Consider the following 20,686-nt stretch of genomic DNA (forward strand, 5'->3'; position numbering starts at 1 on the left):
TTAAAGGGATTTATTCACAGAGTGTATGTTGGCAACGAGTTTTATTCAGCTGGCTGTGTTGAAAATTAGTTATTTTACTTACTTTTATGTGCAAACACCAATAACAGTCGCGATAAGCAGACTCTCGTTGCAATGATTTTAATAAGTCCAAGCCGAAAAAAGTATTATTTTAAAAACGTTATTAACGCTTTTCAGCAAAATAGAGCATTTTCATTATTTCTGATGATGTCTGACCATATTAAACGTGAGCGAGTACCTTTAAATGTGAGGTATGGCATTTTAAGTGGTTTAAAATGCAACAAAATACATACAAAAAGTGTTCACAGGTGTTCCTCGTCAATTCTTCAAGCAAATAAGATACTTGCAATAATAATAATAATCAAGACCGCACAATATAGGTAACCATTTTTACCTCGGCATAAAAAAAAATATTTGTCTAAACAATGGGCGATCAAAACCCGTTTTATTTATGATTGTCAAATATGAAAACAATTAACTTTTACAACAATTAAGATATACGCGTTTGTGTCTATTAATGAATTAATTAATGTCACTGAATAGGAAATATTGTCAAAGTCTGGGTGTCTCCGTGTAACGATTCACGTCAAAACAATTACTGATAACTGTTGTTTCTTATAGTTTACATTCGGTGATAACTTGTCATTCTCGATGATTGTGGTAAATAAATATATAACGATTTCATGGCGTGTGCCTTGACGTTGACGGTAATTGTTTTGGACAGTCGTATACAATTAACAAATGTATCGCTGACAGTTGGGCTTATTTCAAGCAATGACCATGGAGATATATCGAAGGGTAGCATGCGTTTGATATTTGTGACTGTGTGCATGTTTCTTTTTTTCTGAAGGGTTCCTTTGAAACTATCTTTAAAGTGCTGAACAGTGCTAAACTGTGGACGATTTTGAGTTGCCGTACTTCTTTTATATAATTATACATATATTTATATATGTATCATGGCTTTTGGGGTAAATGTGCTTTTTGCATTTCAGCCAGCTAAAATTTACGTACACATAAAGATCTCGTCTAGCTCTAGTACAAAGTGTACACACATTTCTGTGCTGTACTGTGCTGTAATGTTCTGCACCGTTCTTAACTGTACTAAACTGTACTGCACTGTATTGTACTTTCGTGAAGTGTACTGCTTTGTGCTATTTTGTACGATACTACTCTGCACTGTATTGCTCTGTACTGCACTGCTTTGTGCTATTTTGTACGATACTACTCTGCACTGTATTGCTCTGTACTGCACTGCTTTGTGATATTTTGTATTATACGGGTCTGTAGGCTGTACGCTCTGTACTACACTGTATTGGATTTTGAGAATGTACTGCATTGTGTTTTTTTGTATTATACGGGTCTGCAGGCTGTACTGATCTGTACTGCACTGTATTGGATTTTAGTGAACTGTACTGCTTTGTGATATATTGTATTATACGGGTATGTAAGCTGTACTGCTCTGTACTACACTGTATTGGATTTTGAGAATGTACTGCATTGTGCTATTTTGTATTATACGGGTCTGTAGGCTGTACTGCTCTGTACTGCTGCCTGCACTGTATTGGAGTTTAGTGAACTGTACTGCTTTGTGCTATATTGTATTATACGGGTCTGCTGGCTGCACTGCTCTGTACTGCACTGTATTGGATTTAAGTGAGCTGTACTGCTTTGTGCTATATTGTATTATACGGGTCTGCAGGCTGCACTGCTCTGTACTGCACTGTATTGGATTTTAGTGAGCTGTACTGCTTTGAGCTATATTGTATTATACGGGTATGTAAGCTGTACTGCTTTGTACTACACTGTATTGGATTTTGAGAATGTACTGCATTGTGCTATTTTGTATTATACGGGTCTGTAGGCTGTACTGCTCTGTACTGCTACCTGCATTGTATTGGAGTTTAGTGAACTGTACTGTTTTGTGCTACTTTTTACGATACTATTCTGAACTGCAACGCTATGTACTGCACTGCACTTTATATGGTAAATGTTAAAGATTAGTTATGCTGGCAGTCAAACAGAAACGTTTATACATATTAGGCATGTTTGCATGAATTTAATAATGCATTTGAACGTGACTCGGTGTTTCATCTAGAATATGATATGCGGCTTTAAGCTGATGTTTAGAATATGATATGCGGCTTTAAGCTGATGTTTAGAATCAACCCTTCAATTTAACTGCAATTAAACATCATACCGATTGTTATATATAGAATGCACCTCAGATAAAACTTCATACGAGTACTTGAGGTACTTGTATCCTCCAATGAGGGAAAAATCAACAATTAAGATCAAAGAAAGTTGGTGGAACATATGTTTTTATTGTTTTCAGGCGCGTTTTGTCTTCGTATCTCTTCATCATTTCATTACTTTTTATTTTTTATTATTTAACATTAAGTAATAGTTTAATATCATACTTGCACTTTAAACCACAATTCTCCGGGTTGTCAGATCAATTTTTTTTTTAATATATATTCACGCACGCTGATTAGAACAGAAATAACAGTTTGGATTTAAGCGTTTTGAACTGTATTTTATCAAATGTACTTTACAACCTGAAACTGAGCATTGTCAACAAAGATGATATTTATGTTAGAAAACATTTTTTGATATCCCATAAAGAAAAATAACACACACAATTAATCATCCAAAAATTGACAACATTCGTCGATGTCGTCAACTTGAAGTATATTATATATATAAGAAGAATGTACCTTCCCTCAAATCCAGAGGCTGAGAAGAATATTGCACAATGCAAACTGGCCATGATTTATGTGGACTGGATGTCTCAATAAATATCTGTGAAAACAGATATCCAATACTAAATACTCGGTCAATAATCAAGTCCTTTAAAATATAATAAAATGCCACACACATAAAATCCCTTAATATACCACATGTTGATGCGCTTTTCAAACTGCTCTCGTCGGTCGATCGTAATCGCGCAGCCGTGCAATCGAAAATCAAAGGCGTTTTAGGGATCTTTTAGTTTTCCCGGCCCTAAAGCTGTGTTCTTGTATTGATAGCTCGGGTAAATCGGGTGCATCAGCTGTCTCTAAGATACGCTCGACTTCCGCCGGTGAAATAGTAATTATTTCTGCTCATGAAAATAGCTCATTCCCCTACGGCAATTCGCAAAGTATGTTCGCATTACTCTGAATTGCATACATGTTAATAATTATTGCAAGATATCTTCAATCCCATCAAAGACGATTATGCATCGTGTTTTATGACAAGTTCTGTACTTAAGGAAATTAATAAGCAAACGCGTGCGAAAATAATGCATACATGCATTTGAAATATCCACTCATTTTGTAGAACATTTTTTGAAATAGATACCACATTTGAGAAATTATTTTACCACTTGTAACTTGTTTACACTTTTCGTGAGCGCACACCACTGCCATGCCGCAAAAGCTGTTGATCTACGGTGTTCAGTTAGAGCCAGCGTGTCTTCGGCATTTTCGCGAAGGAGCGAAGACACAAACATACGTCGGGGAAGACACGAAAGTACAAACGCGAATGAGTGAATGGACGCAAAGGCAAAGGCACGAAAGCGAAGACACGCAGGCTACTTCGCTCATTCACACTCGTTCTTTCGTGCTTTCGCGCGTTCGCCTTCGTGTCTTCGTGTCTTTGCCGTCGTCCCTTCGCTCATTCGCGTAGGGGCAAAGACAAGATGACCCGCAAAGACAAGATGACCCTAACGGAACTCCGTAGTGGGTTGTACTTGCACGAGGTATAGTATTCAACTGTACAGTCATAAGCAGATACAAGTGTTTTAACCTAGTATATGTTAAAGGCCCATAAGCCGCGGGATTGAGGTAGACACATTTAAAACGTTTTTCGAACAACAAAAATAAAATACATATACTAGCATAGACGTTAGAATAAACTAAATTAAAAAAACACGCTAAAGTAACAACCAAAAATAGGGAGAGTAAATAAAAACAAAACAAAACAATATATTTCGGCAGCAGGATTTGTCCCCAGAACCCCTGGTTTGCATGACGAGGTCATGGCTTATTCGCTTGACCACTAAGGCATCATAACGTGAAAGTTTTTAGGTAACCTCATGACTTTACAGGAGGGTGTCAGCATTGAAGCAATAGTTGTCAACATCTATTTAACTGTCTTGAGTTTATATCTACAGATTATAGTCCGACTTCGTCCCCTAAGCTGTGGCCCTTTGGACGAGTCCACTGTAAATTCCATCAAAGGTAAAGTGTGTTATTTTAGATTTATCTGTTTTGAGTTACTTACCTTATAGAGTATATCTATTCAGCTGCTTAACGCAGAGTAGGTAACGTGAAGGTCTGTAATAAAAAAAATGCGACTTCAAATCCGTAGAGGGTTAACTACAGTTTTATTATTATTTTCTTGGTATTATCTATGCATTTCATTATTTCATGTAATTTCATGAGAAATGTTTTTTATTCAAAATATATATTTAATTTTTATTTGCATTAATTTTTCCATGTACATTTATTTATATTACAATGTAAGTTCGAAAAATTAAAACAACCAATATAACCTAGGATTGTCACATCTTGTCAGCTTTTTGACGCTTTTGTTGGCTTTTCTGGGAAGAGGTCTGGGGTTTTACTTATTCGTAAGAAATAAAGGGAATTCATTTACGATTTTGAAAAAGATTATTAAGCGTCTAGTACTAACCATGCCTGTGTATACGGGGGATAAGGCAGATACACGTTCTATTTGAATAAGAGTCATACATAATTATATTAAAATATTGATACAAGATTGTTACCACTGATAATAGTATTATCAAAACATGATATAACCAAGTTGTGTACTTGCACTATAGGTTGTCGCAATTGAGTATATAATATTAAAAATATGTAGGATTATTTAGGTTTTAGTCACGCCTTTGATAATGTTTTCAATATTGATGTCCATGTCTTCATTGAAGCTTTCAAATGCCAATTATACGATACTTTCAAACAAGATTGGTTCAGAACAGTAGAAAACAGGAGCGTATATAGGGCTCTGTAAGACCCTATTTTTCCAAGATTATATTCTTCCCGCCTGGGAAAAATAGGATCCTATTCTTCACAGCTGGGAAAAATAAGATCTCATTTGTCAAAAATTCCGAACATATATGTCACAGCTTCTGGGAAATTTGTGATCGAAGTCGGTTATTTATGTATCATGAAATCACATTCCTCACAGGTCAAAAATTGCATCATTTTTTTTAACAAAAAAAGAGTAAATTTTACAACTGAGTCACATTTGTCCCAGATTGCTATTTCCAGTATTGCAGATATATTTTGTTGATATACATGTATGCAAACATATTTTAGTCATAAAGAATCGTTGATTATGTTGTTGCCGTTTCTGTTGTTGTTGTTGTTGTTGTTGTTGTTGTTGCTGCTGCTGCTGTAAGTTGGCTGTAGTTGGAGACGCAGTGGCGGTGGTTGTAGAGATAGTTGTTTTATTTTTTTTATTGTTGCTGTACGGGTATTAGTGGTATAAGAAGGAATATGATTGGTTCTTGTTGGCACCGTAATAGTTGGTGTATGCCTAGTAAAGGTAGATGGCATTGTGTTTGTTGAAGTGAGTTGTGTTGGCATAGACATATGTACTGGAAAAAGTATTTCCAACACATTCAACGCCTAAATTTCGGACAAGCAGTGAATACCGCAATGCAAGAAGAGCTTTGGTTTAAAGAACGTTCTGTTTCGAGCTTGCCTGTTATGGTCGAGCATTTACGATTGTGTAACAATTCACCCTCGGGGACACAAACCGACCGAGATAAATATAGAGAAAATTTTAATTTAAGAATTGGTGGTGGTGTTGTTGTTATTGTTGTTGTAAGAATATGTTTTATTGTTTTTGTATAAGGCGTAGTTTTAAGAATATGTGTTGTTCTTGTTGTTTGTTTGTTTCAATGGCGTAGAAGTCGTTATAGTAGGCGTTCGGCGTTGGGGGACATATTATATAAACTTCGGAGCTTGCCAAAAATATAACATATAACAAATCTAAGACTTTCGTTAAGCCAAATAACTCGTTACATTAAGTATGCCCCTTTCAAAGAAGTAGTTTTATATTGTTTTGTACATATCAGTCGGTCGGTAGGTCGTCCCGATTGATAACTAAAGAACGCTTGGGCATATGATGCTTAAACTTGGCATGGTTTGGGGTCACCAGGTGAAAGGTCAATGTCACACCGACCGTATACAGTAAAAGTTTGTATGATGATAACTAGTGAATGCTTGGATCTTGCTATTTTTATTATTATTTTATTTTTATTATTTTTTATTTCTTTTTATTATTACATTTTTAATATCAAATTAATCAAACAGCAATGTCATCGACGAAATCAGTGAAGAATATGATTCTCTTGCTTACCACCATTTCGGTCAATCATATATGTCACAGTTTGAGTGAAGAATACGATACTATTTTTCCCAGACCTGTGAAGAATATGATCTGGGAATAATAAGATCCTACAGGGCTCAAATTTATTGCAAATGCTGTAATGCTTTGGATATCGAAGATGAGTTTCACCTTACATGTATCTGTTCTTATTTGGATGCTCTTAGAAAGATATCTAAAGAAAACAAACAAGTTTGTAAAACCGTCAGTGTTTGAATATGTCCAGTTATTTAATTCAACTAACAGATAAAAATCAAGGTTACTGAATGTCACTACTTGATTACATTTATAAGAACCTGTTTACCTGTTCATTTGTTCATTTATTTTTTTCTACACATGTGTATTGTGTCATATGTATATAATATTGTTTGTTATTATCATTGCTCATACACGTTCGCAAATTGTAATAACTTTATGTATATTGTGTTGTGACTATGTACAATGTGTAAACCAATAAATTGTCTGTCTATCTGCTTGCCATAGTTAAAGCACCAAAGATACAGCTGTTACATTTTATGTTCTTCTCTCTTTTAAGACTTCTTTTAGACACCTAGTGTCACGATTAAATGACTCAACCTACTTTTTAGTGTGTTATTGTGTCTAAGTATACAATGATATATAATGTATTCATATGTGTTGTTTAAAGCAGTTTGCACACTGCGAAATGTTATGTAAAAGTTTTATAGTCTCTTGTAATTCTATAATAGAATGGCATCATATATATCCTGTTTTGTACATACTATGTTTTAACTGATTTGTATATATGTGGATGAGACTTTAATAAATAAATAAATAAATATAGTTTGTCTAGCTTCACCATGATGCGCTATGATAGCATTAAGTTAATTACCCATTATATGGAATTGACCCAAATATCTATAAATATAAAAGTACATTCATGACTTTATGCGTGAGATCCGACTATTTCTTACAACATACATTTGTTTCAAGTTGCTGAATGCAAATATGTTTATAAAGTAAACTGTTGTTGTCATATTAATTGACAAAATTGATCACGTGATATGACAAACATTTCTTAGAAAGGTAAATAAATAAAGAAAATAAAGTATATAAGCGAAGAGAAACAATAATAAAGTATATAAGCGAAGAGAAACAATAATAAAGTATATAAGCGAAGAGAAACAATAATAAAGTATATAAGCGAAGAGAAACAATAATAAAGTATATAAGCGAAGAGAAACAATAATAAAGTATATAATAATCATAAACTGATGCAACATTTTGAACAAAGTTATCTTTGTTTGTTTACTTTTTGCGCCATCAGACAGTTGGTTATTAAAGGAGCGCACGAGTAATTTGATTGTTTGTTACTTCCTCAATATATTAATGAAATGTTATATCCACTCAACAAAGTGCAACAATACATAATGGTCGTTTGATGCATGCTAGATGGATCTAAAGCTAAGAATTTAAATAGAAGAACTAATAGAATTTTATAATGACGAATTAGAGACCCACAAACAAGTACTTGATATCTGATATGACTAATTACAAACGACATGAGTAGATAAACAAATGAAAGTAAACATCCTATGTAGAAAATAAATGAAAACCCTCCGAACATTTTGAGTTTTCATTCATAATATGGAGTAGGATTTATTATTGGTCCCAGTTCACAGATATAAACACATGCACTGACCGAAGCCGAGACAGTGGCAATAGAACCTCAAATTAAAGAGAAATTACAAATGAATTCTTTATTTACGTTAAGTGGTCTTCTGACGCCAGAATGTATTCACTGGAAACAGACAGTAATTGTGTTTCCTTTATTTAATAGAAAGAAAAAGAAAAAAACTAGCCTACCTTCCTTTGAAATATCCACTTATGCAACATGGGTAGGTAAAAGAAACTGTTTTATAAATGATAGAAACAAATTATTCACACGCAAAGAACAGCACTTCTCTTGTTAGAACCAAACCCTTGAACACACAGGCAAACATCTTTTGATTGAGCTTAAGGCTAAACTTCTAAGGAAGTTTTACGAGGGTTGGGGTATTTTTATGGCAGCGCAACTTGTTTGTAATATGCATATCAATTACACAATGATTTTATTCTACATTAAAAGACTGTTGAGGACTAGCGAATCGTAAACGTCTGTGAAAAAAAGAAAAAAAAATCTTTTGAGTTGCTCGCGAAAGATAGAATCTTGAGTAATAAATAACTAGTAATTCATATTTGAACAACTATCGCATGGGCATACCTCAGAAAATGGAGCAATAAAGCACTAGGTCTGTACAGGCAAATTTGTTTCCAGCCCTTTATATTAATCTTTGAGGATATTTTACCGCAGTTATAAGTAACCGTTTCATCTGGGAAATTTCGGTGTACGGGATTGGAATAAATCGTCTGTACCAAAAAGTAATATTTTTTATATATATTATTTGATATTCATATATCGGGTTTAGTTTGTCCATCAGTCGAACAGATGTTTCATTTAGTTTAAACGAGTTGCTTGAACAGCGAATATAAACACATTTTTATCCTTCCTAAGTTCGTTCATATTTATTTAATGGCAAAGTTCCCCACGTAATAAATGACATCAAAGAAGCGTATTGCGGTTTCACCACTTAACTTATTTTGTAATATAATGTTAAATGGCATTAATTCCGATTGATTTATATGAATGCACTTTTATTTTCCCTCTCAGTAGAAGCAGGTTCAAATGCGCGGAAGTCTTACCATTGGTATAAAGAAAGTATACATATTACAGTGTAAATACCGTCATGTAGCTATTATACCATCGCCAAGAGACCAGCGCTCATCTAGAAATGGAAAAGTGTCCCTGGGGTTAGTCACCACGTCATCTCGTTTACACATGTTTTATCAAGAAAATACCACCTATCATGCAATATATTACTTTGGAAACCAGTAGACACTAAATCTTCTAAAGTCTCCAAAAGTAGTATAAGACTTCACTGTCAATTACGCATATTCATACCAAACAAGATTCGACATGAAAGACCTAGGTCGGATACTTCTGCATCAAAGCCACCGATGACACCGTCTCTCAAAAAAGCTTTGACCAGATTAAGCCAGCATATACCAAGGTGAGCCGCGAAGTAAAGGGTTTATACGTGAAGAAAAAGTGATTATGTTAACGTAAACGAACAGTTTAATATCGAGAAAATACCCTGAACGCAACCACCAGCTAAAGAACGACACCTGCTACAAATTCAGACGGATATATAACAGTTACTAGTAAATTTAGGATATGGTGACAATAGACAGAAGTCTAAAGAAAGAGTTCGCCTTTATCAAAGGCAAGCGATGCAATAGAATACTGGAGTGGCAGCACTGATGAGTGTTGGCATCGTTTGCAATGACCCCACTAAGAAAGCATTCAGTTAAAACGACCAGTCCAGCCGAGTCGTTACAGAAGACGAACAACTATTACAGATGACCCACATCTGGACATGAATCATGAGTTTGGTTTGTGGTCACCAAGCCGGACAAGTGGGTTTCCTCCAGGTACCCCATGTTTTCCCCACAAAACAAGACCACACACTCGCGTAACATCGTGTCAACGAGAATGATTAATATCATGTTGTAATAACTTGTTTCACAATCGTTGTAATATTAATAAGTTTAAATTAAACTAATACTTTCTGAAATGCAGCATGGATTCAGGACGAAAAGTTTCATCCGAATTCTAGATAATCCTTGCCCTACAATACCTCACTGCAAGACTCTATCCAAGAAAAAAATGCAATATTTTTTAACTTCATCCAGGTGTTCGCCTAGTCTTGCACGAACTACTTTTCCTGAAATTCATACCTACGTGCTCACATGTACAGTGTTAAGCAGTATTCCAAGCTTTCTAAAAGACAGAACTGATTGAAATATAAGGTCAAGTATCTTCTGCACCCGTAACATGTTAAATCCCTCCCCCTATTGTACCAACGCCCTACCCAATTTTGCTAAATCTCGCATAATCGCAGACGAATGTCTCCCTTACAGATAATTCAAAAATGAAAAGGACACATTGTTGAACAAAGCAAATATCAACAACCTGAAATAGTGGGAGAAAAGACTGGCCGATGAATTTTGAAGAGCGAGGTATTTAACACATCTTTTACCGGATCGGAGAACCCTAGAACTTTATAAAATCTGAAAGATATATTGGTGTAACACGACCTCTTCATGAATAACCAAGTGAGCATTAAGTTTAAAGACAAGAAACAGCTTGGCGTTGATAAGGTCGACCTATTTAGCTGCCAAAACGGGATCATGAAGACGTGGAACAACCTGGGCCGTCCAAACACAGACCAAATAGGGAAATTCATTCAAAATTAAACAGTTATGTTTATTTTTTATTTTTATTTTTTTCTCATTTAAAAGGTCAAGTGGAGTGTTCGACGAATTAGATGCTGAACAGGATTAAGCTTAACCACTTCCCGACTTGAACCATGAAAAAGGCGTAAGATATGCAGCTTAACAATGTAGAAGAGTCAATTTAAGCAGTCTGGCAAGAATAAGTTCACATATTCAACACAATACCTTCTAGTTTATTCAAGGATTACTCTAGAAGAAACGGATCTGATAGACAACACAACGAGATAAAATGACGTGAAAGTTATCATCGTTGAACAAGAAGGATGCAATAAAAATTAGACAGAACACATAGAATACATCGCCAACGTCTTTTATACGCTCATTGTTGAAAAGGTACCAACAGAAGAGATTACACTAATATATTTCCAAAACTGCCACAAGTTTGTTTCATCATATGAAGATTACATTGCCGAGCCCAAAGCTGATGAAGAACTTGACACAACTGTAGATTTAAAGAGAAGAACGACCAAGAACACCTTTTAAAGTATGACACGTGTTAGAATCTTGAGTACCATTTCTGTTAAGGAATACAAAATTAAACAAAAACTATGATGGTATTGATATCAAAAACTTTACAAGGAATGCAAAGGAAAATCATTGCAAGAGAAGTAGAATACATATCTAGAGTATGCTGCACTGCCCCGACATTTGCAAGAACACTGAACGCAATCCAAAACATATATCAAACCGAATCTGAAACAGGCTACCCTTTGAAATATGTCCAAATGAAAGGCAATCCGGCTTACAAAATCTCATTCCAACAGTGCATAACTGTAAAAAGTACTTACCTTCAAACAAATAAAATACCACATGGCAATTCTGGGACTAAAACAAGCCTTTGGCTCTCCTTACAAACATCAACTGCCTGCTTTTCTGGTAAAAGGTAAGCATCGGCACTGCATCATACAACAGTCATTTCTTTAACATTAAAACTGCCGGAAGCGCTTTACAAAGAATGCGTGCAGTCTCCAAACCACTCATTGAGCCGGATACAAATATTGATAACATGCAGTTACCTCCCCTGATGGCTTCGCGGAAGCGGGTTTAGCTGATGCAGCAGTCAACAACGGGCGCCAAGATCCGCGCCTTACATTAGCAAGTATGATGCACAGGTAACATAACATATTATTTCAGATAATATTAGGCTGTTTTAATTTAACTACGTTGTACATGTACAAGTATGTAGTTAATTTACATGCTGCAATGCTATCTCATCTTATTGAACACGCGTATTGTGCATCAAGTATTTTGAAATTTAAGCGTCCTTTCCAGGTGCCGATTTACTGACCGGAGCTTGCCGCCTGTTTATTAAAGCACCAGCCCCTCTAAGATTGGTGACCACCATTGTGCAAGTTGAAACTTGTTTACATTTGGATTTGTGGAGTTGTTGATGTTTTACCTCGTTTTTTTCTTGTAATAATTTTATCTATGGGGCCAACATTGATGGCGGTTTACAAATGTACCGAGATCATGTTATTGCGGCGACATTTTAAAGAACTTAACTTCTGTTGATAACTATAAATTTAAAACGGACTCGGTTCAGTAATTTACAATAAGTATTACATAATTCATGTAATGCTACCAGCTTTCACTTAGTCTAACATGATTATGTTCATTTTAACACTAGATGTATTCACCTAATCTAACAGGCTTGTGTTCATTTTAATGATAGCAGTTTATACTAAGTTAAACAGGATTGTGACCATGCTAATGCTTGCAGGTTTCACTTAGTTTAACGGGAGTGTGTTCATGTGAATGCTAGCATTTTCTCACAGAATTGTATTTATATTAATGATAGCAGTTTTCACTTGTTCTAACAGGAGTGTGTTCATGTAAATGCTAACAGTTTTCACTTGGTCTTATATGAGTATGTTTATGTTCATGCTAGCAGTTTCCACTTAGTATGATAAGAGTGTGTTCGATCATGTTCATGCTAGCAGTTTCCACTTACACTAGCAGGAGCGTGTTCATGTTTATGCTGACAGTTTCCACTTACACTAGCATGAGTATGTTCATGTTCATGTTAGCAGTTTCCACTTAGTCTGGAAGGAGTGTGTTCATGTTCATGCTAACAGTTTCCACTTACACTAACATGGGTGTGTTTATGTTCATGCTAACAGTTTCCACTTACACTAGCATGAGTTTGTTCATGTTCATGCTAGCAGTTTCCATTAACACTAACATGGATGTGTTCATGTTCATGCTAGCAGTTTCCACTTAATGTAGCATGAGTAAGTTCATGTTCATGCTAACAATTTCCGCTTACACTAACATGAGTATGTTCATTTTCATGCTAGCAAATTCCACTTACACTAGCAGGAGTGTGTTCATGTTCATGTTTTCATATGGCCTAACGGGAGTGTGTTAATGATATTGCTAGATGTGTTCACTTGGTTTATTGGTATACCAAGAGTGCTTGTTGTTCTTACTTGGTATAGGAATAGTGGTAATGTTATTGCTTGAAGTCTTCACTCGCTCTAACAAGAGTGTGTTAATGTTATTGCTATAAGTTTTCACTTAGTATAACAAAAGTGTGTTAATGGTATTGCTATTGGTTTTCACTTGGAATAACACGAAGGTGCTTATGCTATTGCTATAAGTTTTTTTACTTGGTATAACAAGAACGTATTCATGTTATTGCTAGAGCTTTTCACTTTGTATAACAAAATTGTGTTCATGTTATTATTATTTATTTTTCACTTGTTATAACAGGAATGTGTTCATGTTATTGCTAGATGTTTTCACCTGGTATAAAAAGAGTGTGTTAATGTTATTGCTAGATGTTTTCACTTGGTATAACAAGAATGTGTAAATGTGTTTGCTAGATGTTTTCACTCGACCTAACAGGAGTGTGTTCATGTTACTGCCAGAGGTTTTCACTTGGTCTAACAAAATTGTGCCCATTGTAATATTTGAAGTTTTCACTTGGTCTAACAGGAGTGTGCCCATGTTAATACTAGAGGTTTTCACTTGGTCTAACAAGAGTGTGCCCATGTTAATACTAGAGGTTTTCACTTGGTCTAACAGGAGTGTGCCCATGTTAATACTAGAGGTTTTCACTTGGTCTAACAAGAGTGTGCCCATGTTAATACTAGAGGTTTTCACTTGTTCTAACAAGAGTGTGCCCATGTTAATACTAGAGGTTTTCACTTGTTCTAACAAGAGTGTGCCCATGTTAATACTAGAGGTTTTCACTTGTTCTAACAAGAGTGTGCCCATGTTAATACTAGAGGTTTTCACTTGGTCTAACAAGAGTGTGCCCATGTTAATACTAGAGGTTTTCACTTGTTCTAACAAGAGTGTGCCCATGTTAATACTAGAGGTTTTCACTTGTTCTAACAAGAGTGTGCCCATGTTAATATTTGAAGTTTTCACTTGGTCTAACAAGAGTTTGCCCATGTTAATGCTAGAGGTTTTCACTTGGTCTAACAAGAGTGTGCCCATGTTAATATTTAAAGTTTTCACTTGGTCTAACAAGAGTGTGCCCATGTTAATATTTGAAGTTTTCACTTGGTCTAACAAGAGTGTGCCCGTGTTAATATTTGAAGTCTTCACTTGGTCTAACAAGAGTGTGCCCATGTTAATATTTAAAGTTTTCACTTGGTCTAACAAGAGTGTGTCCATGTTAATATTTGAAGTTTTCACTTGGTCTAACAAGAGTGTGCCCATGTTAATATTTGAAGTTTGCACTTGGTCTAACAAGAGTGTGCCCATGTTAATATTTGAAGTTTTCACTTGGTCTAACAAGAGTGTGCCCGTGTTAATATTTGAAGTTTTCACTTGGTCTAACAAGAGTGTGCCCATGTTAATATTTAAAGTTTTCACTTGGTCTAACAAGAGTGTGCCCATGTTAATACTAGAGGTTTTCACTTGGTCTAACAAGAGTGTGCCCATGTTAATACTAGAGGTTTTCACTTGTTCTAACAAGAGTGTGCCCATGTTAATACTAGAGGTTTTCACTTGTTCTAACAAGAGTGTGCCCATGTTAATATTTGAAGTTTTCACTTGGTCTAACAAGAGTGTGCCCATGTTAATACTAGAGGTTTTCACTTGGTCTAACAAGAGTGTGCCCATGTTAATACTAGAGGTTTTCACTTGTTCTAACAAGAGTGTGCCCATGTTAATGCTAGAGGTTTTCACTTGGTCTAACAAGAGTGTGCCCATGTTAATATTTGAAGTTTTCACTTGGTCTAACAAGAGTTTGCCCATGTTAATGTTAGAGGTTTTCACTTGGTCTAACAAGAGTGTGTCCATGTTAATATTTAAAGTTTTCACTTGGTCTAACAAGAGTGTGCACATGTTAATATTTGAAGTATTCACTTGGTCTAACAAGAGTGAGCCCATGTTAATATTTGAAGTTTTCACTTGGTCTAACAAGAGTTTGCCCATGTTAATGTTAGAGGTTTTCACTTGGTCTCACAAGAGTGTGCCCATGTTAATATTTGAAGTTTTCACTTGGTCTAACAAGAGTGTGCCCATGTTAATATTTGAAGTTTTCACTTGGTCTAACAAGAGTGTGTCCATGTTAATATTTAAAGTTTTCACTTGGTCTAACAAGAGTGTGCCCATGTTAATATTTGAAGTTTTCACTTGGTCTAACAAGAGTGTGCCCGTGTTAATATTTGAAGTTTTCACTTGGTCTAACAAGAGTGTGCCCATGTTAATATTTAAAGTTTTCACTTGGTCTAACAAGAGTGTGTCCATGTTAATATTTGAAGTTTTCACTTGGTCTAACAAGAGTGTGCCCATGTTAATATTTGAAGTTTTCACTTGGTCTAACAAGAGTGTGCCCGTGTTAATATTTGAAGTTTTCACTTGGTCTAACAAGAGTGTGCCCATGTTAATATTTAAAGTTTTCACTTGGTCTAACAAGAGTGTGTCCATGTTAATATTTGAAGTTTTCACTTGGTCTAACAAGAGTGTGCCCATGTTAATATTTGAAGTTTTCACTTGGTCTAACAAGAGTTCGCACTTGGTCTAACAAGAGTGTGCCCATGTTTATATTGGTCTAACAGGAGTTTTTTTCTTGTTAATGCTAGCAATTTACTAAGTCTAGTCTTTCCGTATCGCTTTCACTATGCTGATGGCGATATGATTGTAATTGTGTTTGCGTTGGCGATGACAAAACACAAATTGTATTGGGTATATGTTCTTTACGAACTTAAGAACATGGTTACCATGCATCCAGTCGATAATCATGATAGTGTCTGACTAATTAATTGAAAAATACTAAGTAAATTGTTCATTTACAGAAAAACAGTGCGTTTGCATGTCAGTGAGTAAAAATGTGCAATGCGAAATAAAACTCAGTTACACAAACACAATAGTGGATAAGTGTTATATATGCATATGCAATAATGAAGTTATACCCTAGATCCAATAGCTGGTTGAAACAATATTTCTTATAAAATTAACATCGATCAAGACACTAACCTTCTTTTGTTGTAGAGTTTCCAAAAATCTATCGCTTCCCCTCGAACTACAGCACATACATCACGTATTGATACATATAACACTCTTGCCCGATCCCCTCGCAGACTCGATCAGCGCCAATAACTCATTTTACGACATCAGTATTGGATGACGGACGTCAAATGCTTGCATAATTATCCCTGACGCCTTATACTTCTGAGAGAGAGGCGAACAGGCTTGATATATTGGGTTGTTATGTGCCCATCAACTGTTTATTGAATTTGGGACGGGACGTCAAATATAGATTTCGGTGATAAGAAATGGGAAACAAATATCTTTCCTCACATGTAGGAATCGTGCCTAACAGCTTCATCTAAAGCTCTATCATCAAATGATTCGCATGTCTTGTTCGGTTTAATGTACAAATGTAAGTTTTAATGACTGTTTCGCTCGCTGCAGATTATTTTTGTCTGGAAGATTCCATATGTGTTTTATTGAAATCGGAGAAAATATGCATCTCTAAAAGGTTTTTAACTGAATTGTCTAAACCCACCACAAAGGTTTAGATGAAATGTCCCTAATTTACTCATGAAATCATGATTGATTAGACTAATCACGTCTCCAGCAGAATAATGCCAAGATCTAAAGAGCAAATTCGAGTGATATGAACACTTTTAAAAATAAGATGTCGTCGAATCAATGCAAACGATGGCTCGAATTAGAGTTACTTTAAATAAATTTGCAGCGCGCTAGTGTGAGCACGTTTTTGATACCAAAGCTTTGGGTACGTGTTTTATATATATACATTTGTTATCAAAACTTCATGTTGAAATAATTAATATATCTCAATTAATAATCAGATTATAATTTATAGGCTCCAAACTCTCGTGAAATAAATCAACCTCCTAGGTGGTATAGTATGTTTTGCAATGCGCCATGTAATTTCACCATCAAATTCTGGTGCACTATCATGATGCGTGACTAATGGGTCCTGCAGGAACGCATTTATAATTACTTTAACATACTAGTGTAAGATTTTTGTGAACATTCTGATTGTAATAGCACGGTAAATCATACTCAAAAATGCCCCATTTGCAGTATTTAGAGTGGTGGTACACGCAACGATATAGCCATTTACAAACAGTGCAGTTTTCATTTAGGCTCAACAAGCCACAGACATTTCTTGGCATGGGTATTTACCGATTCGATTTATTAGCTTCTTTTCGATTGATCTCTTCCGAAGAACAAAACATCCTGATAGATTGAGTAATATTGAAATGCAACGGTAAGCATTAAATGCAATAGATATACAGATACGTCAATTCATTCAAAATGTGTCTTCTTTGTAGACATGGAATGAAATTTCGCCATTGTTAGTTCACGCACACAGTATAGCAAATGCTTGTCTGACCGGGAAAGATAGTCGTTTTGTTGTTTGTTGTTGTTGTCGTTGTTGTCGTTATAATGATGTTGTTTAAGATGCTGATACTGATGCTGCTGACGATGATGATGTTAATGATAATGATGTGGGTGGTGGTGGTGGTGAAAATGCTGCTGCTGCTGCTGCTGCATCTGCTTCTGCTGCTGCTGCTGCTGCTGCTGCTGATGATGATGATAAGGAGGAGGAGGGAGAAGAAGATGATGCTGATGCTTAAAGTTCTGCTGCTGATAGTGCTGCTGCTGCTGATAGTGCTGTTGCTGCTGCTGCTAGTGATGATGATTATTATTATTATTATTATGCTGCTACTGCTGCTGTTGATCCTGACGATGATGATGATAACAACGACGACGACGACGACGATGATGACGACGATGATGATGATGGTGATGATGATGATGATGATGATGATGATCACTAGCATTTATTCATCGAACTTATTTTAACATATAAGAACGACAACTGGTAGCATTTCCAACATAGCTGCATACTGGTTATCCTTCCCTTCGAGGGGAACAGGCGCTTTTTACGACATACTTCAAGTCAAACAGATATGCTGGACACATACGTGCTTATTTAAAACACATCGTGCAAACTTAAATATTACTCAAGCAATGGTAACCACGAGATAGCAGAGGTATACTTCTAAATACAGATATACCCCTCTAGCAGTTGTAACCACGAGATAGCAGAGGTATACATCTAGATATAGATATGTCCCTTTAGCAATTGTATTCAGGAGATAGAGGTGCACCTCTTAGTATAGATATGCCTCTCACGCAATTGCATTCAGGAGATAGAGGTATACCTGTTAGTATAGATATGCCTCTCACGCAATTGTATTCAGGAGATAGAGGTGTACCTCTAAATATAGATATGCCCCTTACGCAGTTGTATTCAGGAGATGGAGGTGTACCTCTAAGTATAGATATGCACCTCACGCAATTGTATTCAGGAGATAGAGGTGTACCTCTTAGTATAGATATGCCTCTCACGCAATTGTATTCAGGAGATAGAGGTGTACCTCTTAGTATAGATATGCCTCTCACTCAATTGTATTCAGGAGATAGAGGTGTACCTCTAAATATAGATATGCCCCTCACGCAATTGCATTCAGGGGATAGAGGTGTACCTCTAAATATAGATATGCCCCTCACGCAATTGTATTCAGGAGATAGAGGTGTACCTCTAAATATAGATATGCCCCTCACGCAATTGTATTCAGGAGGAAGAGGTGTACCTCTTAGTATAGATTTGCCCCTCACGCAATTGTATTCAGGAGAAAGAGGTGTACCTCTAAATATAGATATGCCCCTCACGCAATTGTATTCAGGAGATAGAGGTGTACCTCTTAGTATAGATTTGCCCCTCACGCAATTGTATTCAGGAGATAGAGGTGTACCTCTAAATATAGATATGCCCCTCACGCAATTGTATTCAGGAGATAGAGGTGTACCTCTAAGAGGTGTACTTCTTAGTATAGATATGCCTCTCACGCAATTGTATTCAGGAGAAACAGGTGTACCTCTAAATATAGATATGCCCCTCACGCAATTGTATTCAGGAAATAGAGGTGTACCTCTAAATATAGATATGCCCCTCACGCAATTGTATTCAGAAGAAAGAGATGTACCTCTTAGTATAGATATGCCCCTCACGCAATTGTATTCAGGAGATAGAGGTGTACCTCTAAGTACAGATAAGAGCCTCTAGCATTTGCAATCATGAGATAAAGGTGTATCTCTAAATATAGATTATAAGTATCTTCCATGGCCGAGAGTGTAAGATAGGTTCATTCCGACCCGAGCGTAGGGTGTTCCACAAAACACCCTGCGCGAGGGTCGGGATGAAACTATCTGACACGAGCGGCTATGGTAGATGCTTTTTCTCCCATCTCAGTTCAACAAAATTAATTAAAAATGCATTTTTTTGCTGGAACACTTTTGTGTTTAGTGAAAATAATTGCGTATGGATATGCGATAGCACGTGGTTGTCATGGATACGCGCGCAGTGATCCAGTTAATGTTAATAGTCAAATCGGTCTTTTTAAATAGAAACAAATGTTAATAGTCAAATCGGTCTTTTTAAATAGTTCTAAGGAAAATGAAGCATTATTTCTTGAATGGTGCGTGAAAACTGTTTTATGGTGACATTTGAAGCGAGAAAAAAATTAACTAACGTTCTAAATATTACCATAAGACAAGGTTTCCTTGATGCTACTGACAACAGTCTTCAACATGGGAGGTTATTATAATGTGGTGACCGTTAAAAAGGAGTTTCATACTGGCATTTTATCTTCGCCCGTGGGCAAGATAAGAATATCTAGCATGGTTAAATTATTGGATCTACTTATCTGAGGTGGGAGAAATGCACTTCTAGCAGCTGTAATCATAAGGTGTGCATCTTACTATATCAAAACATTGAGTTTAATATTTATAAAAAAATAACAACAACAACCGTGATTATTTAAACATCTAAATGTTTGACAATTTATTTTTATGAAATAAAAAATGCCTTTATTGGATTTTCTATGTCTATATTATTTACATGAAAGGTTAAAATCAATCATAATTATTCTCTATCTATAAATCAACATTGAAACATCTTCTTTAACTACGCACATCATGCTAAGTTTCGGTGTAAAGACAGCATTAGATATAGACTGCAGAAGCCTATTCTGGTCAGCCCATTGTAGGTCAGCACCTTTATTTTTAGTATTGCCCTTGTCTTACCCTAGTGCACTATGTAGTGCACTCCAAGTGGACTCATAGTGCACTCGAAGTGAACAAACTGTCAAATTTGTCGTAAGAGCGCTGTACAAATGCACCTCAAGCAATCATGAAATCGAGATGAACCTCAAAATATAGAGGGGGTATATGTTATGAAGTAAGGAGATTTTGGCCGTATTCGGGCGCTTAACGTACATCGTAGATCATCATCATATCATCATCATCATCATCATCATCATCATCATCATCATCATCATCATCATCATCACGTACAATGGTGAGCACAAATCATTAAAAGTATTGACCGACTGGCTTTTGTAGAAATAATTCGAAGGCAGAA

The 20,686-nt window shown here is 35.9% G+C and overlaps 1 protein-coding gene across 7 annotated transcripts in view; it reads right to left on the reverse strand.

The window, feature by feature from the left end:
• LOC128244457 (extracellular serine/threonine protein CG31145-like) overlaps positions 1–16,291 on the reverse strand; it is a 40,442-nt gene extending 24,151 nt beyond the window's left edge. Inside the window, exons 1-2 of one of the 7 annotated variants that reach the window (XM_052962470.1) lie at positions 16,201–16,254; positions 4,282–4,334 (exon numbers count right to left, since the gene is read on the reverse strand). The gene's annotated coding sequence lies outside the window, so the exon portion shown is untranslated. Of the gene's footprint in view, positions 1–82; positions 202–311; positions 431–2,732; positions 2,852–4,281; positions 4,335–8,238; positions 8,337–16,200 lie in introns of those variants that run through there. The other 6 variants (XM_052962476.1, XM_052962488.1, XM_052962506.1 and 3 more) reach the window with 6 other exon arrangements.
• Between the last annotated feature and the right edge of the window lie 4,395 nt (positions 16,292–20,686).

This window comes from Mya arenaria, chromosome 2 (assembly GCF_026914265.1).
Source record: "Mya arenaria isolate MELC-2E11 chromosome 2, ASM2691426v1".
NCBI classification, from domain to species: domain Eukaryota; kingdom Metazoa; phylum Mollusca; class Bivalvia; order Myida; family Myidae; genus Mya; species Mya arenaria.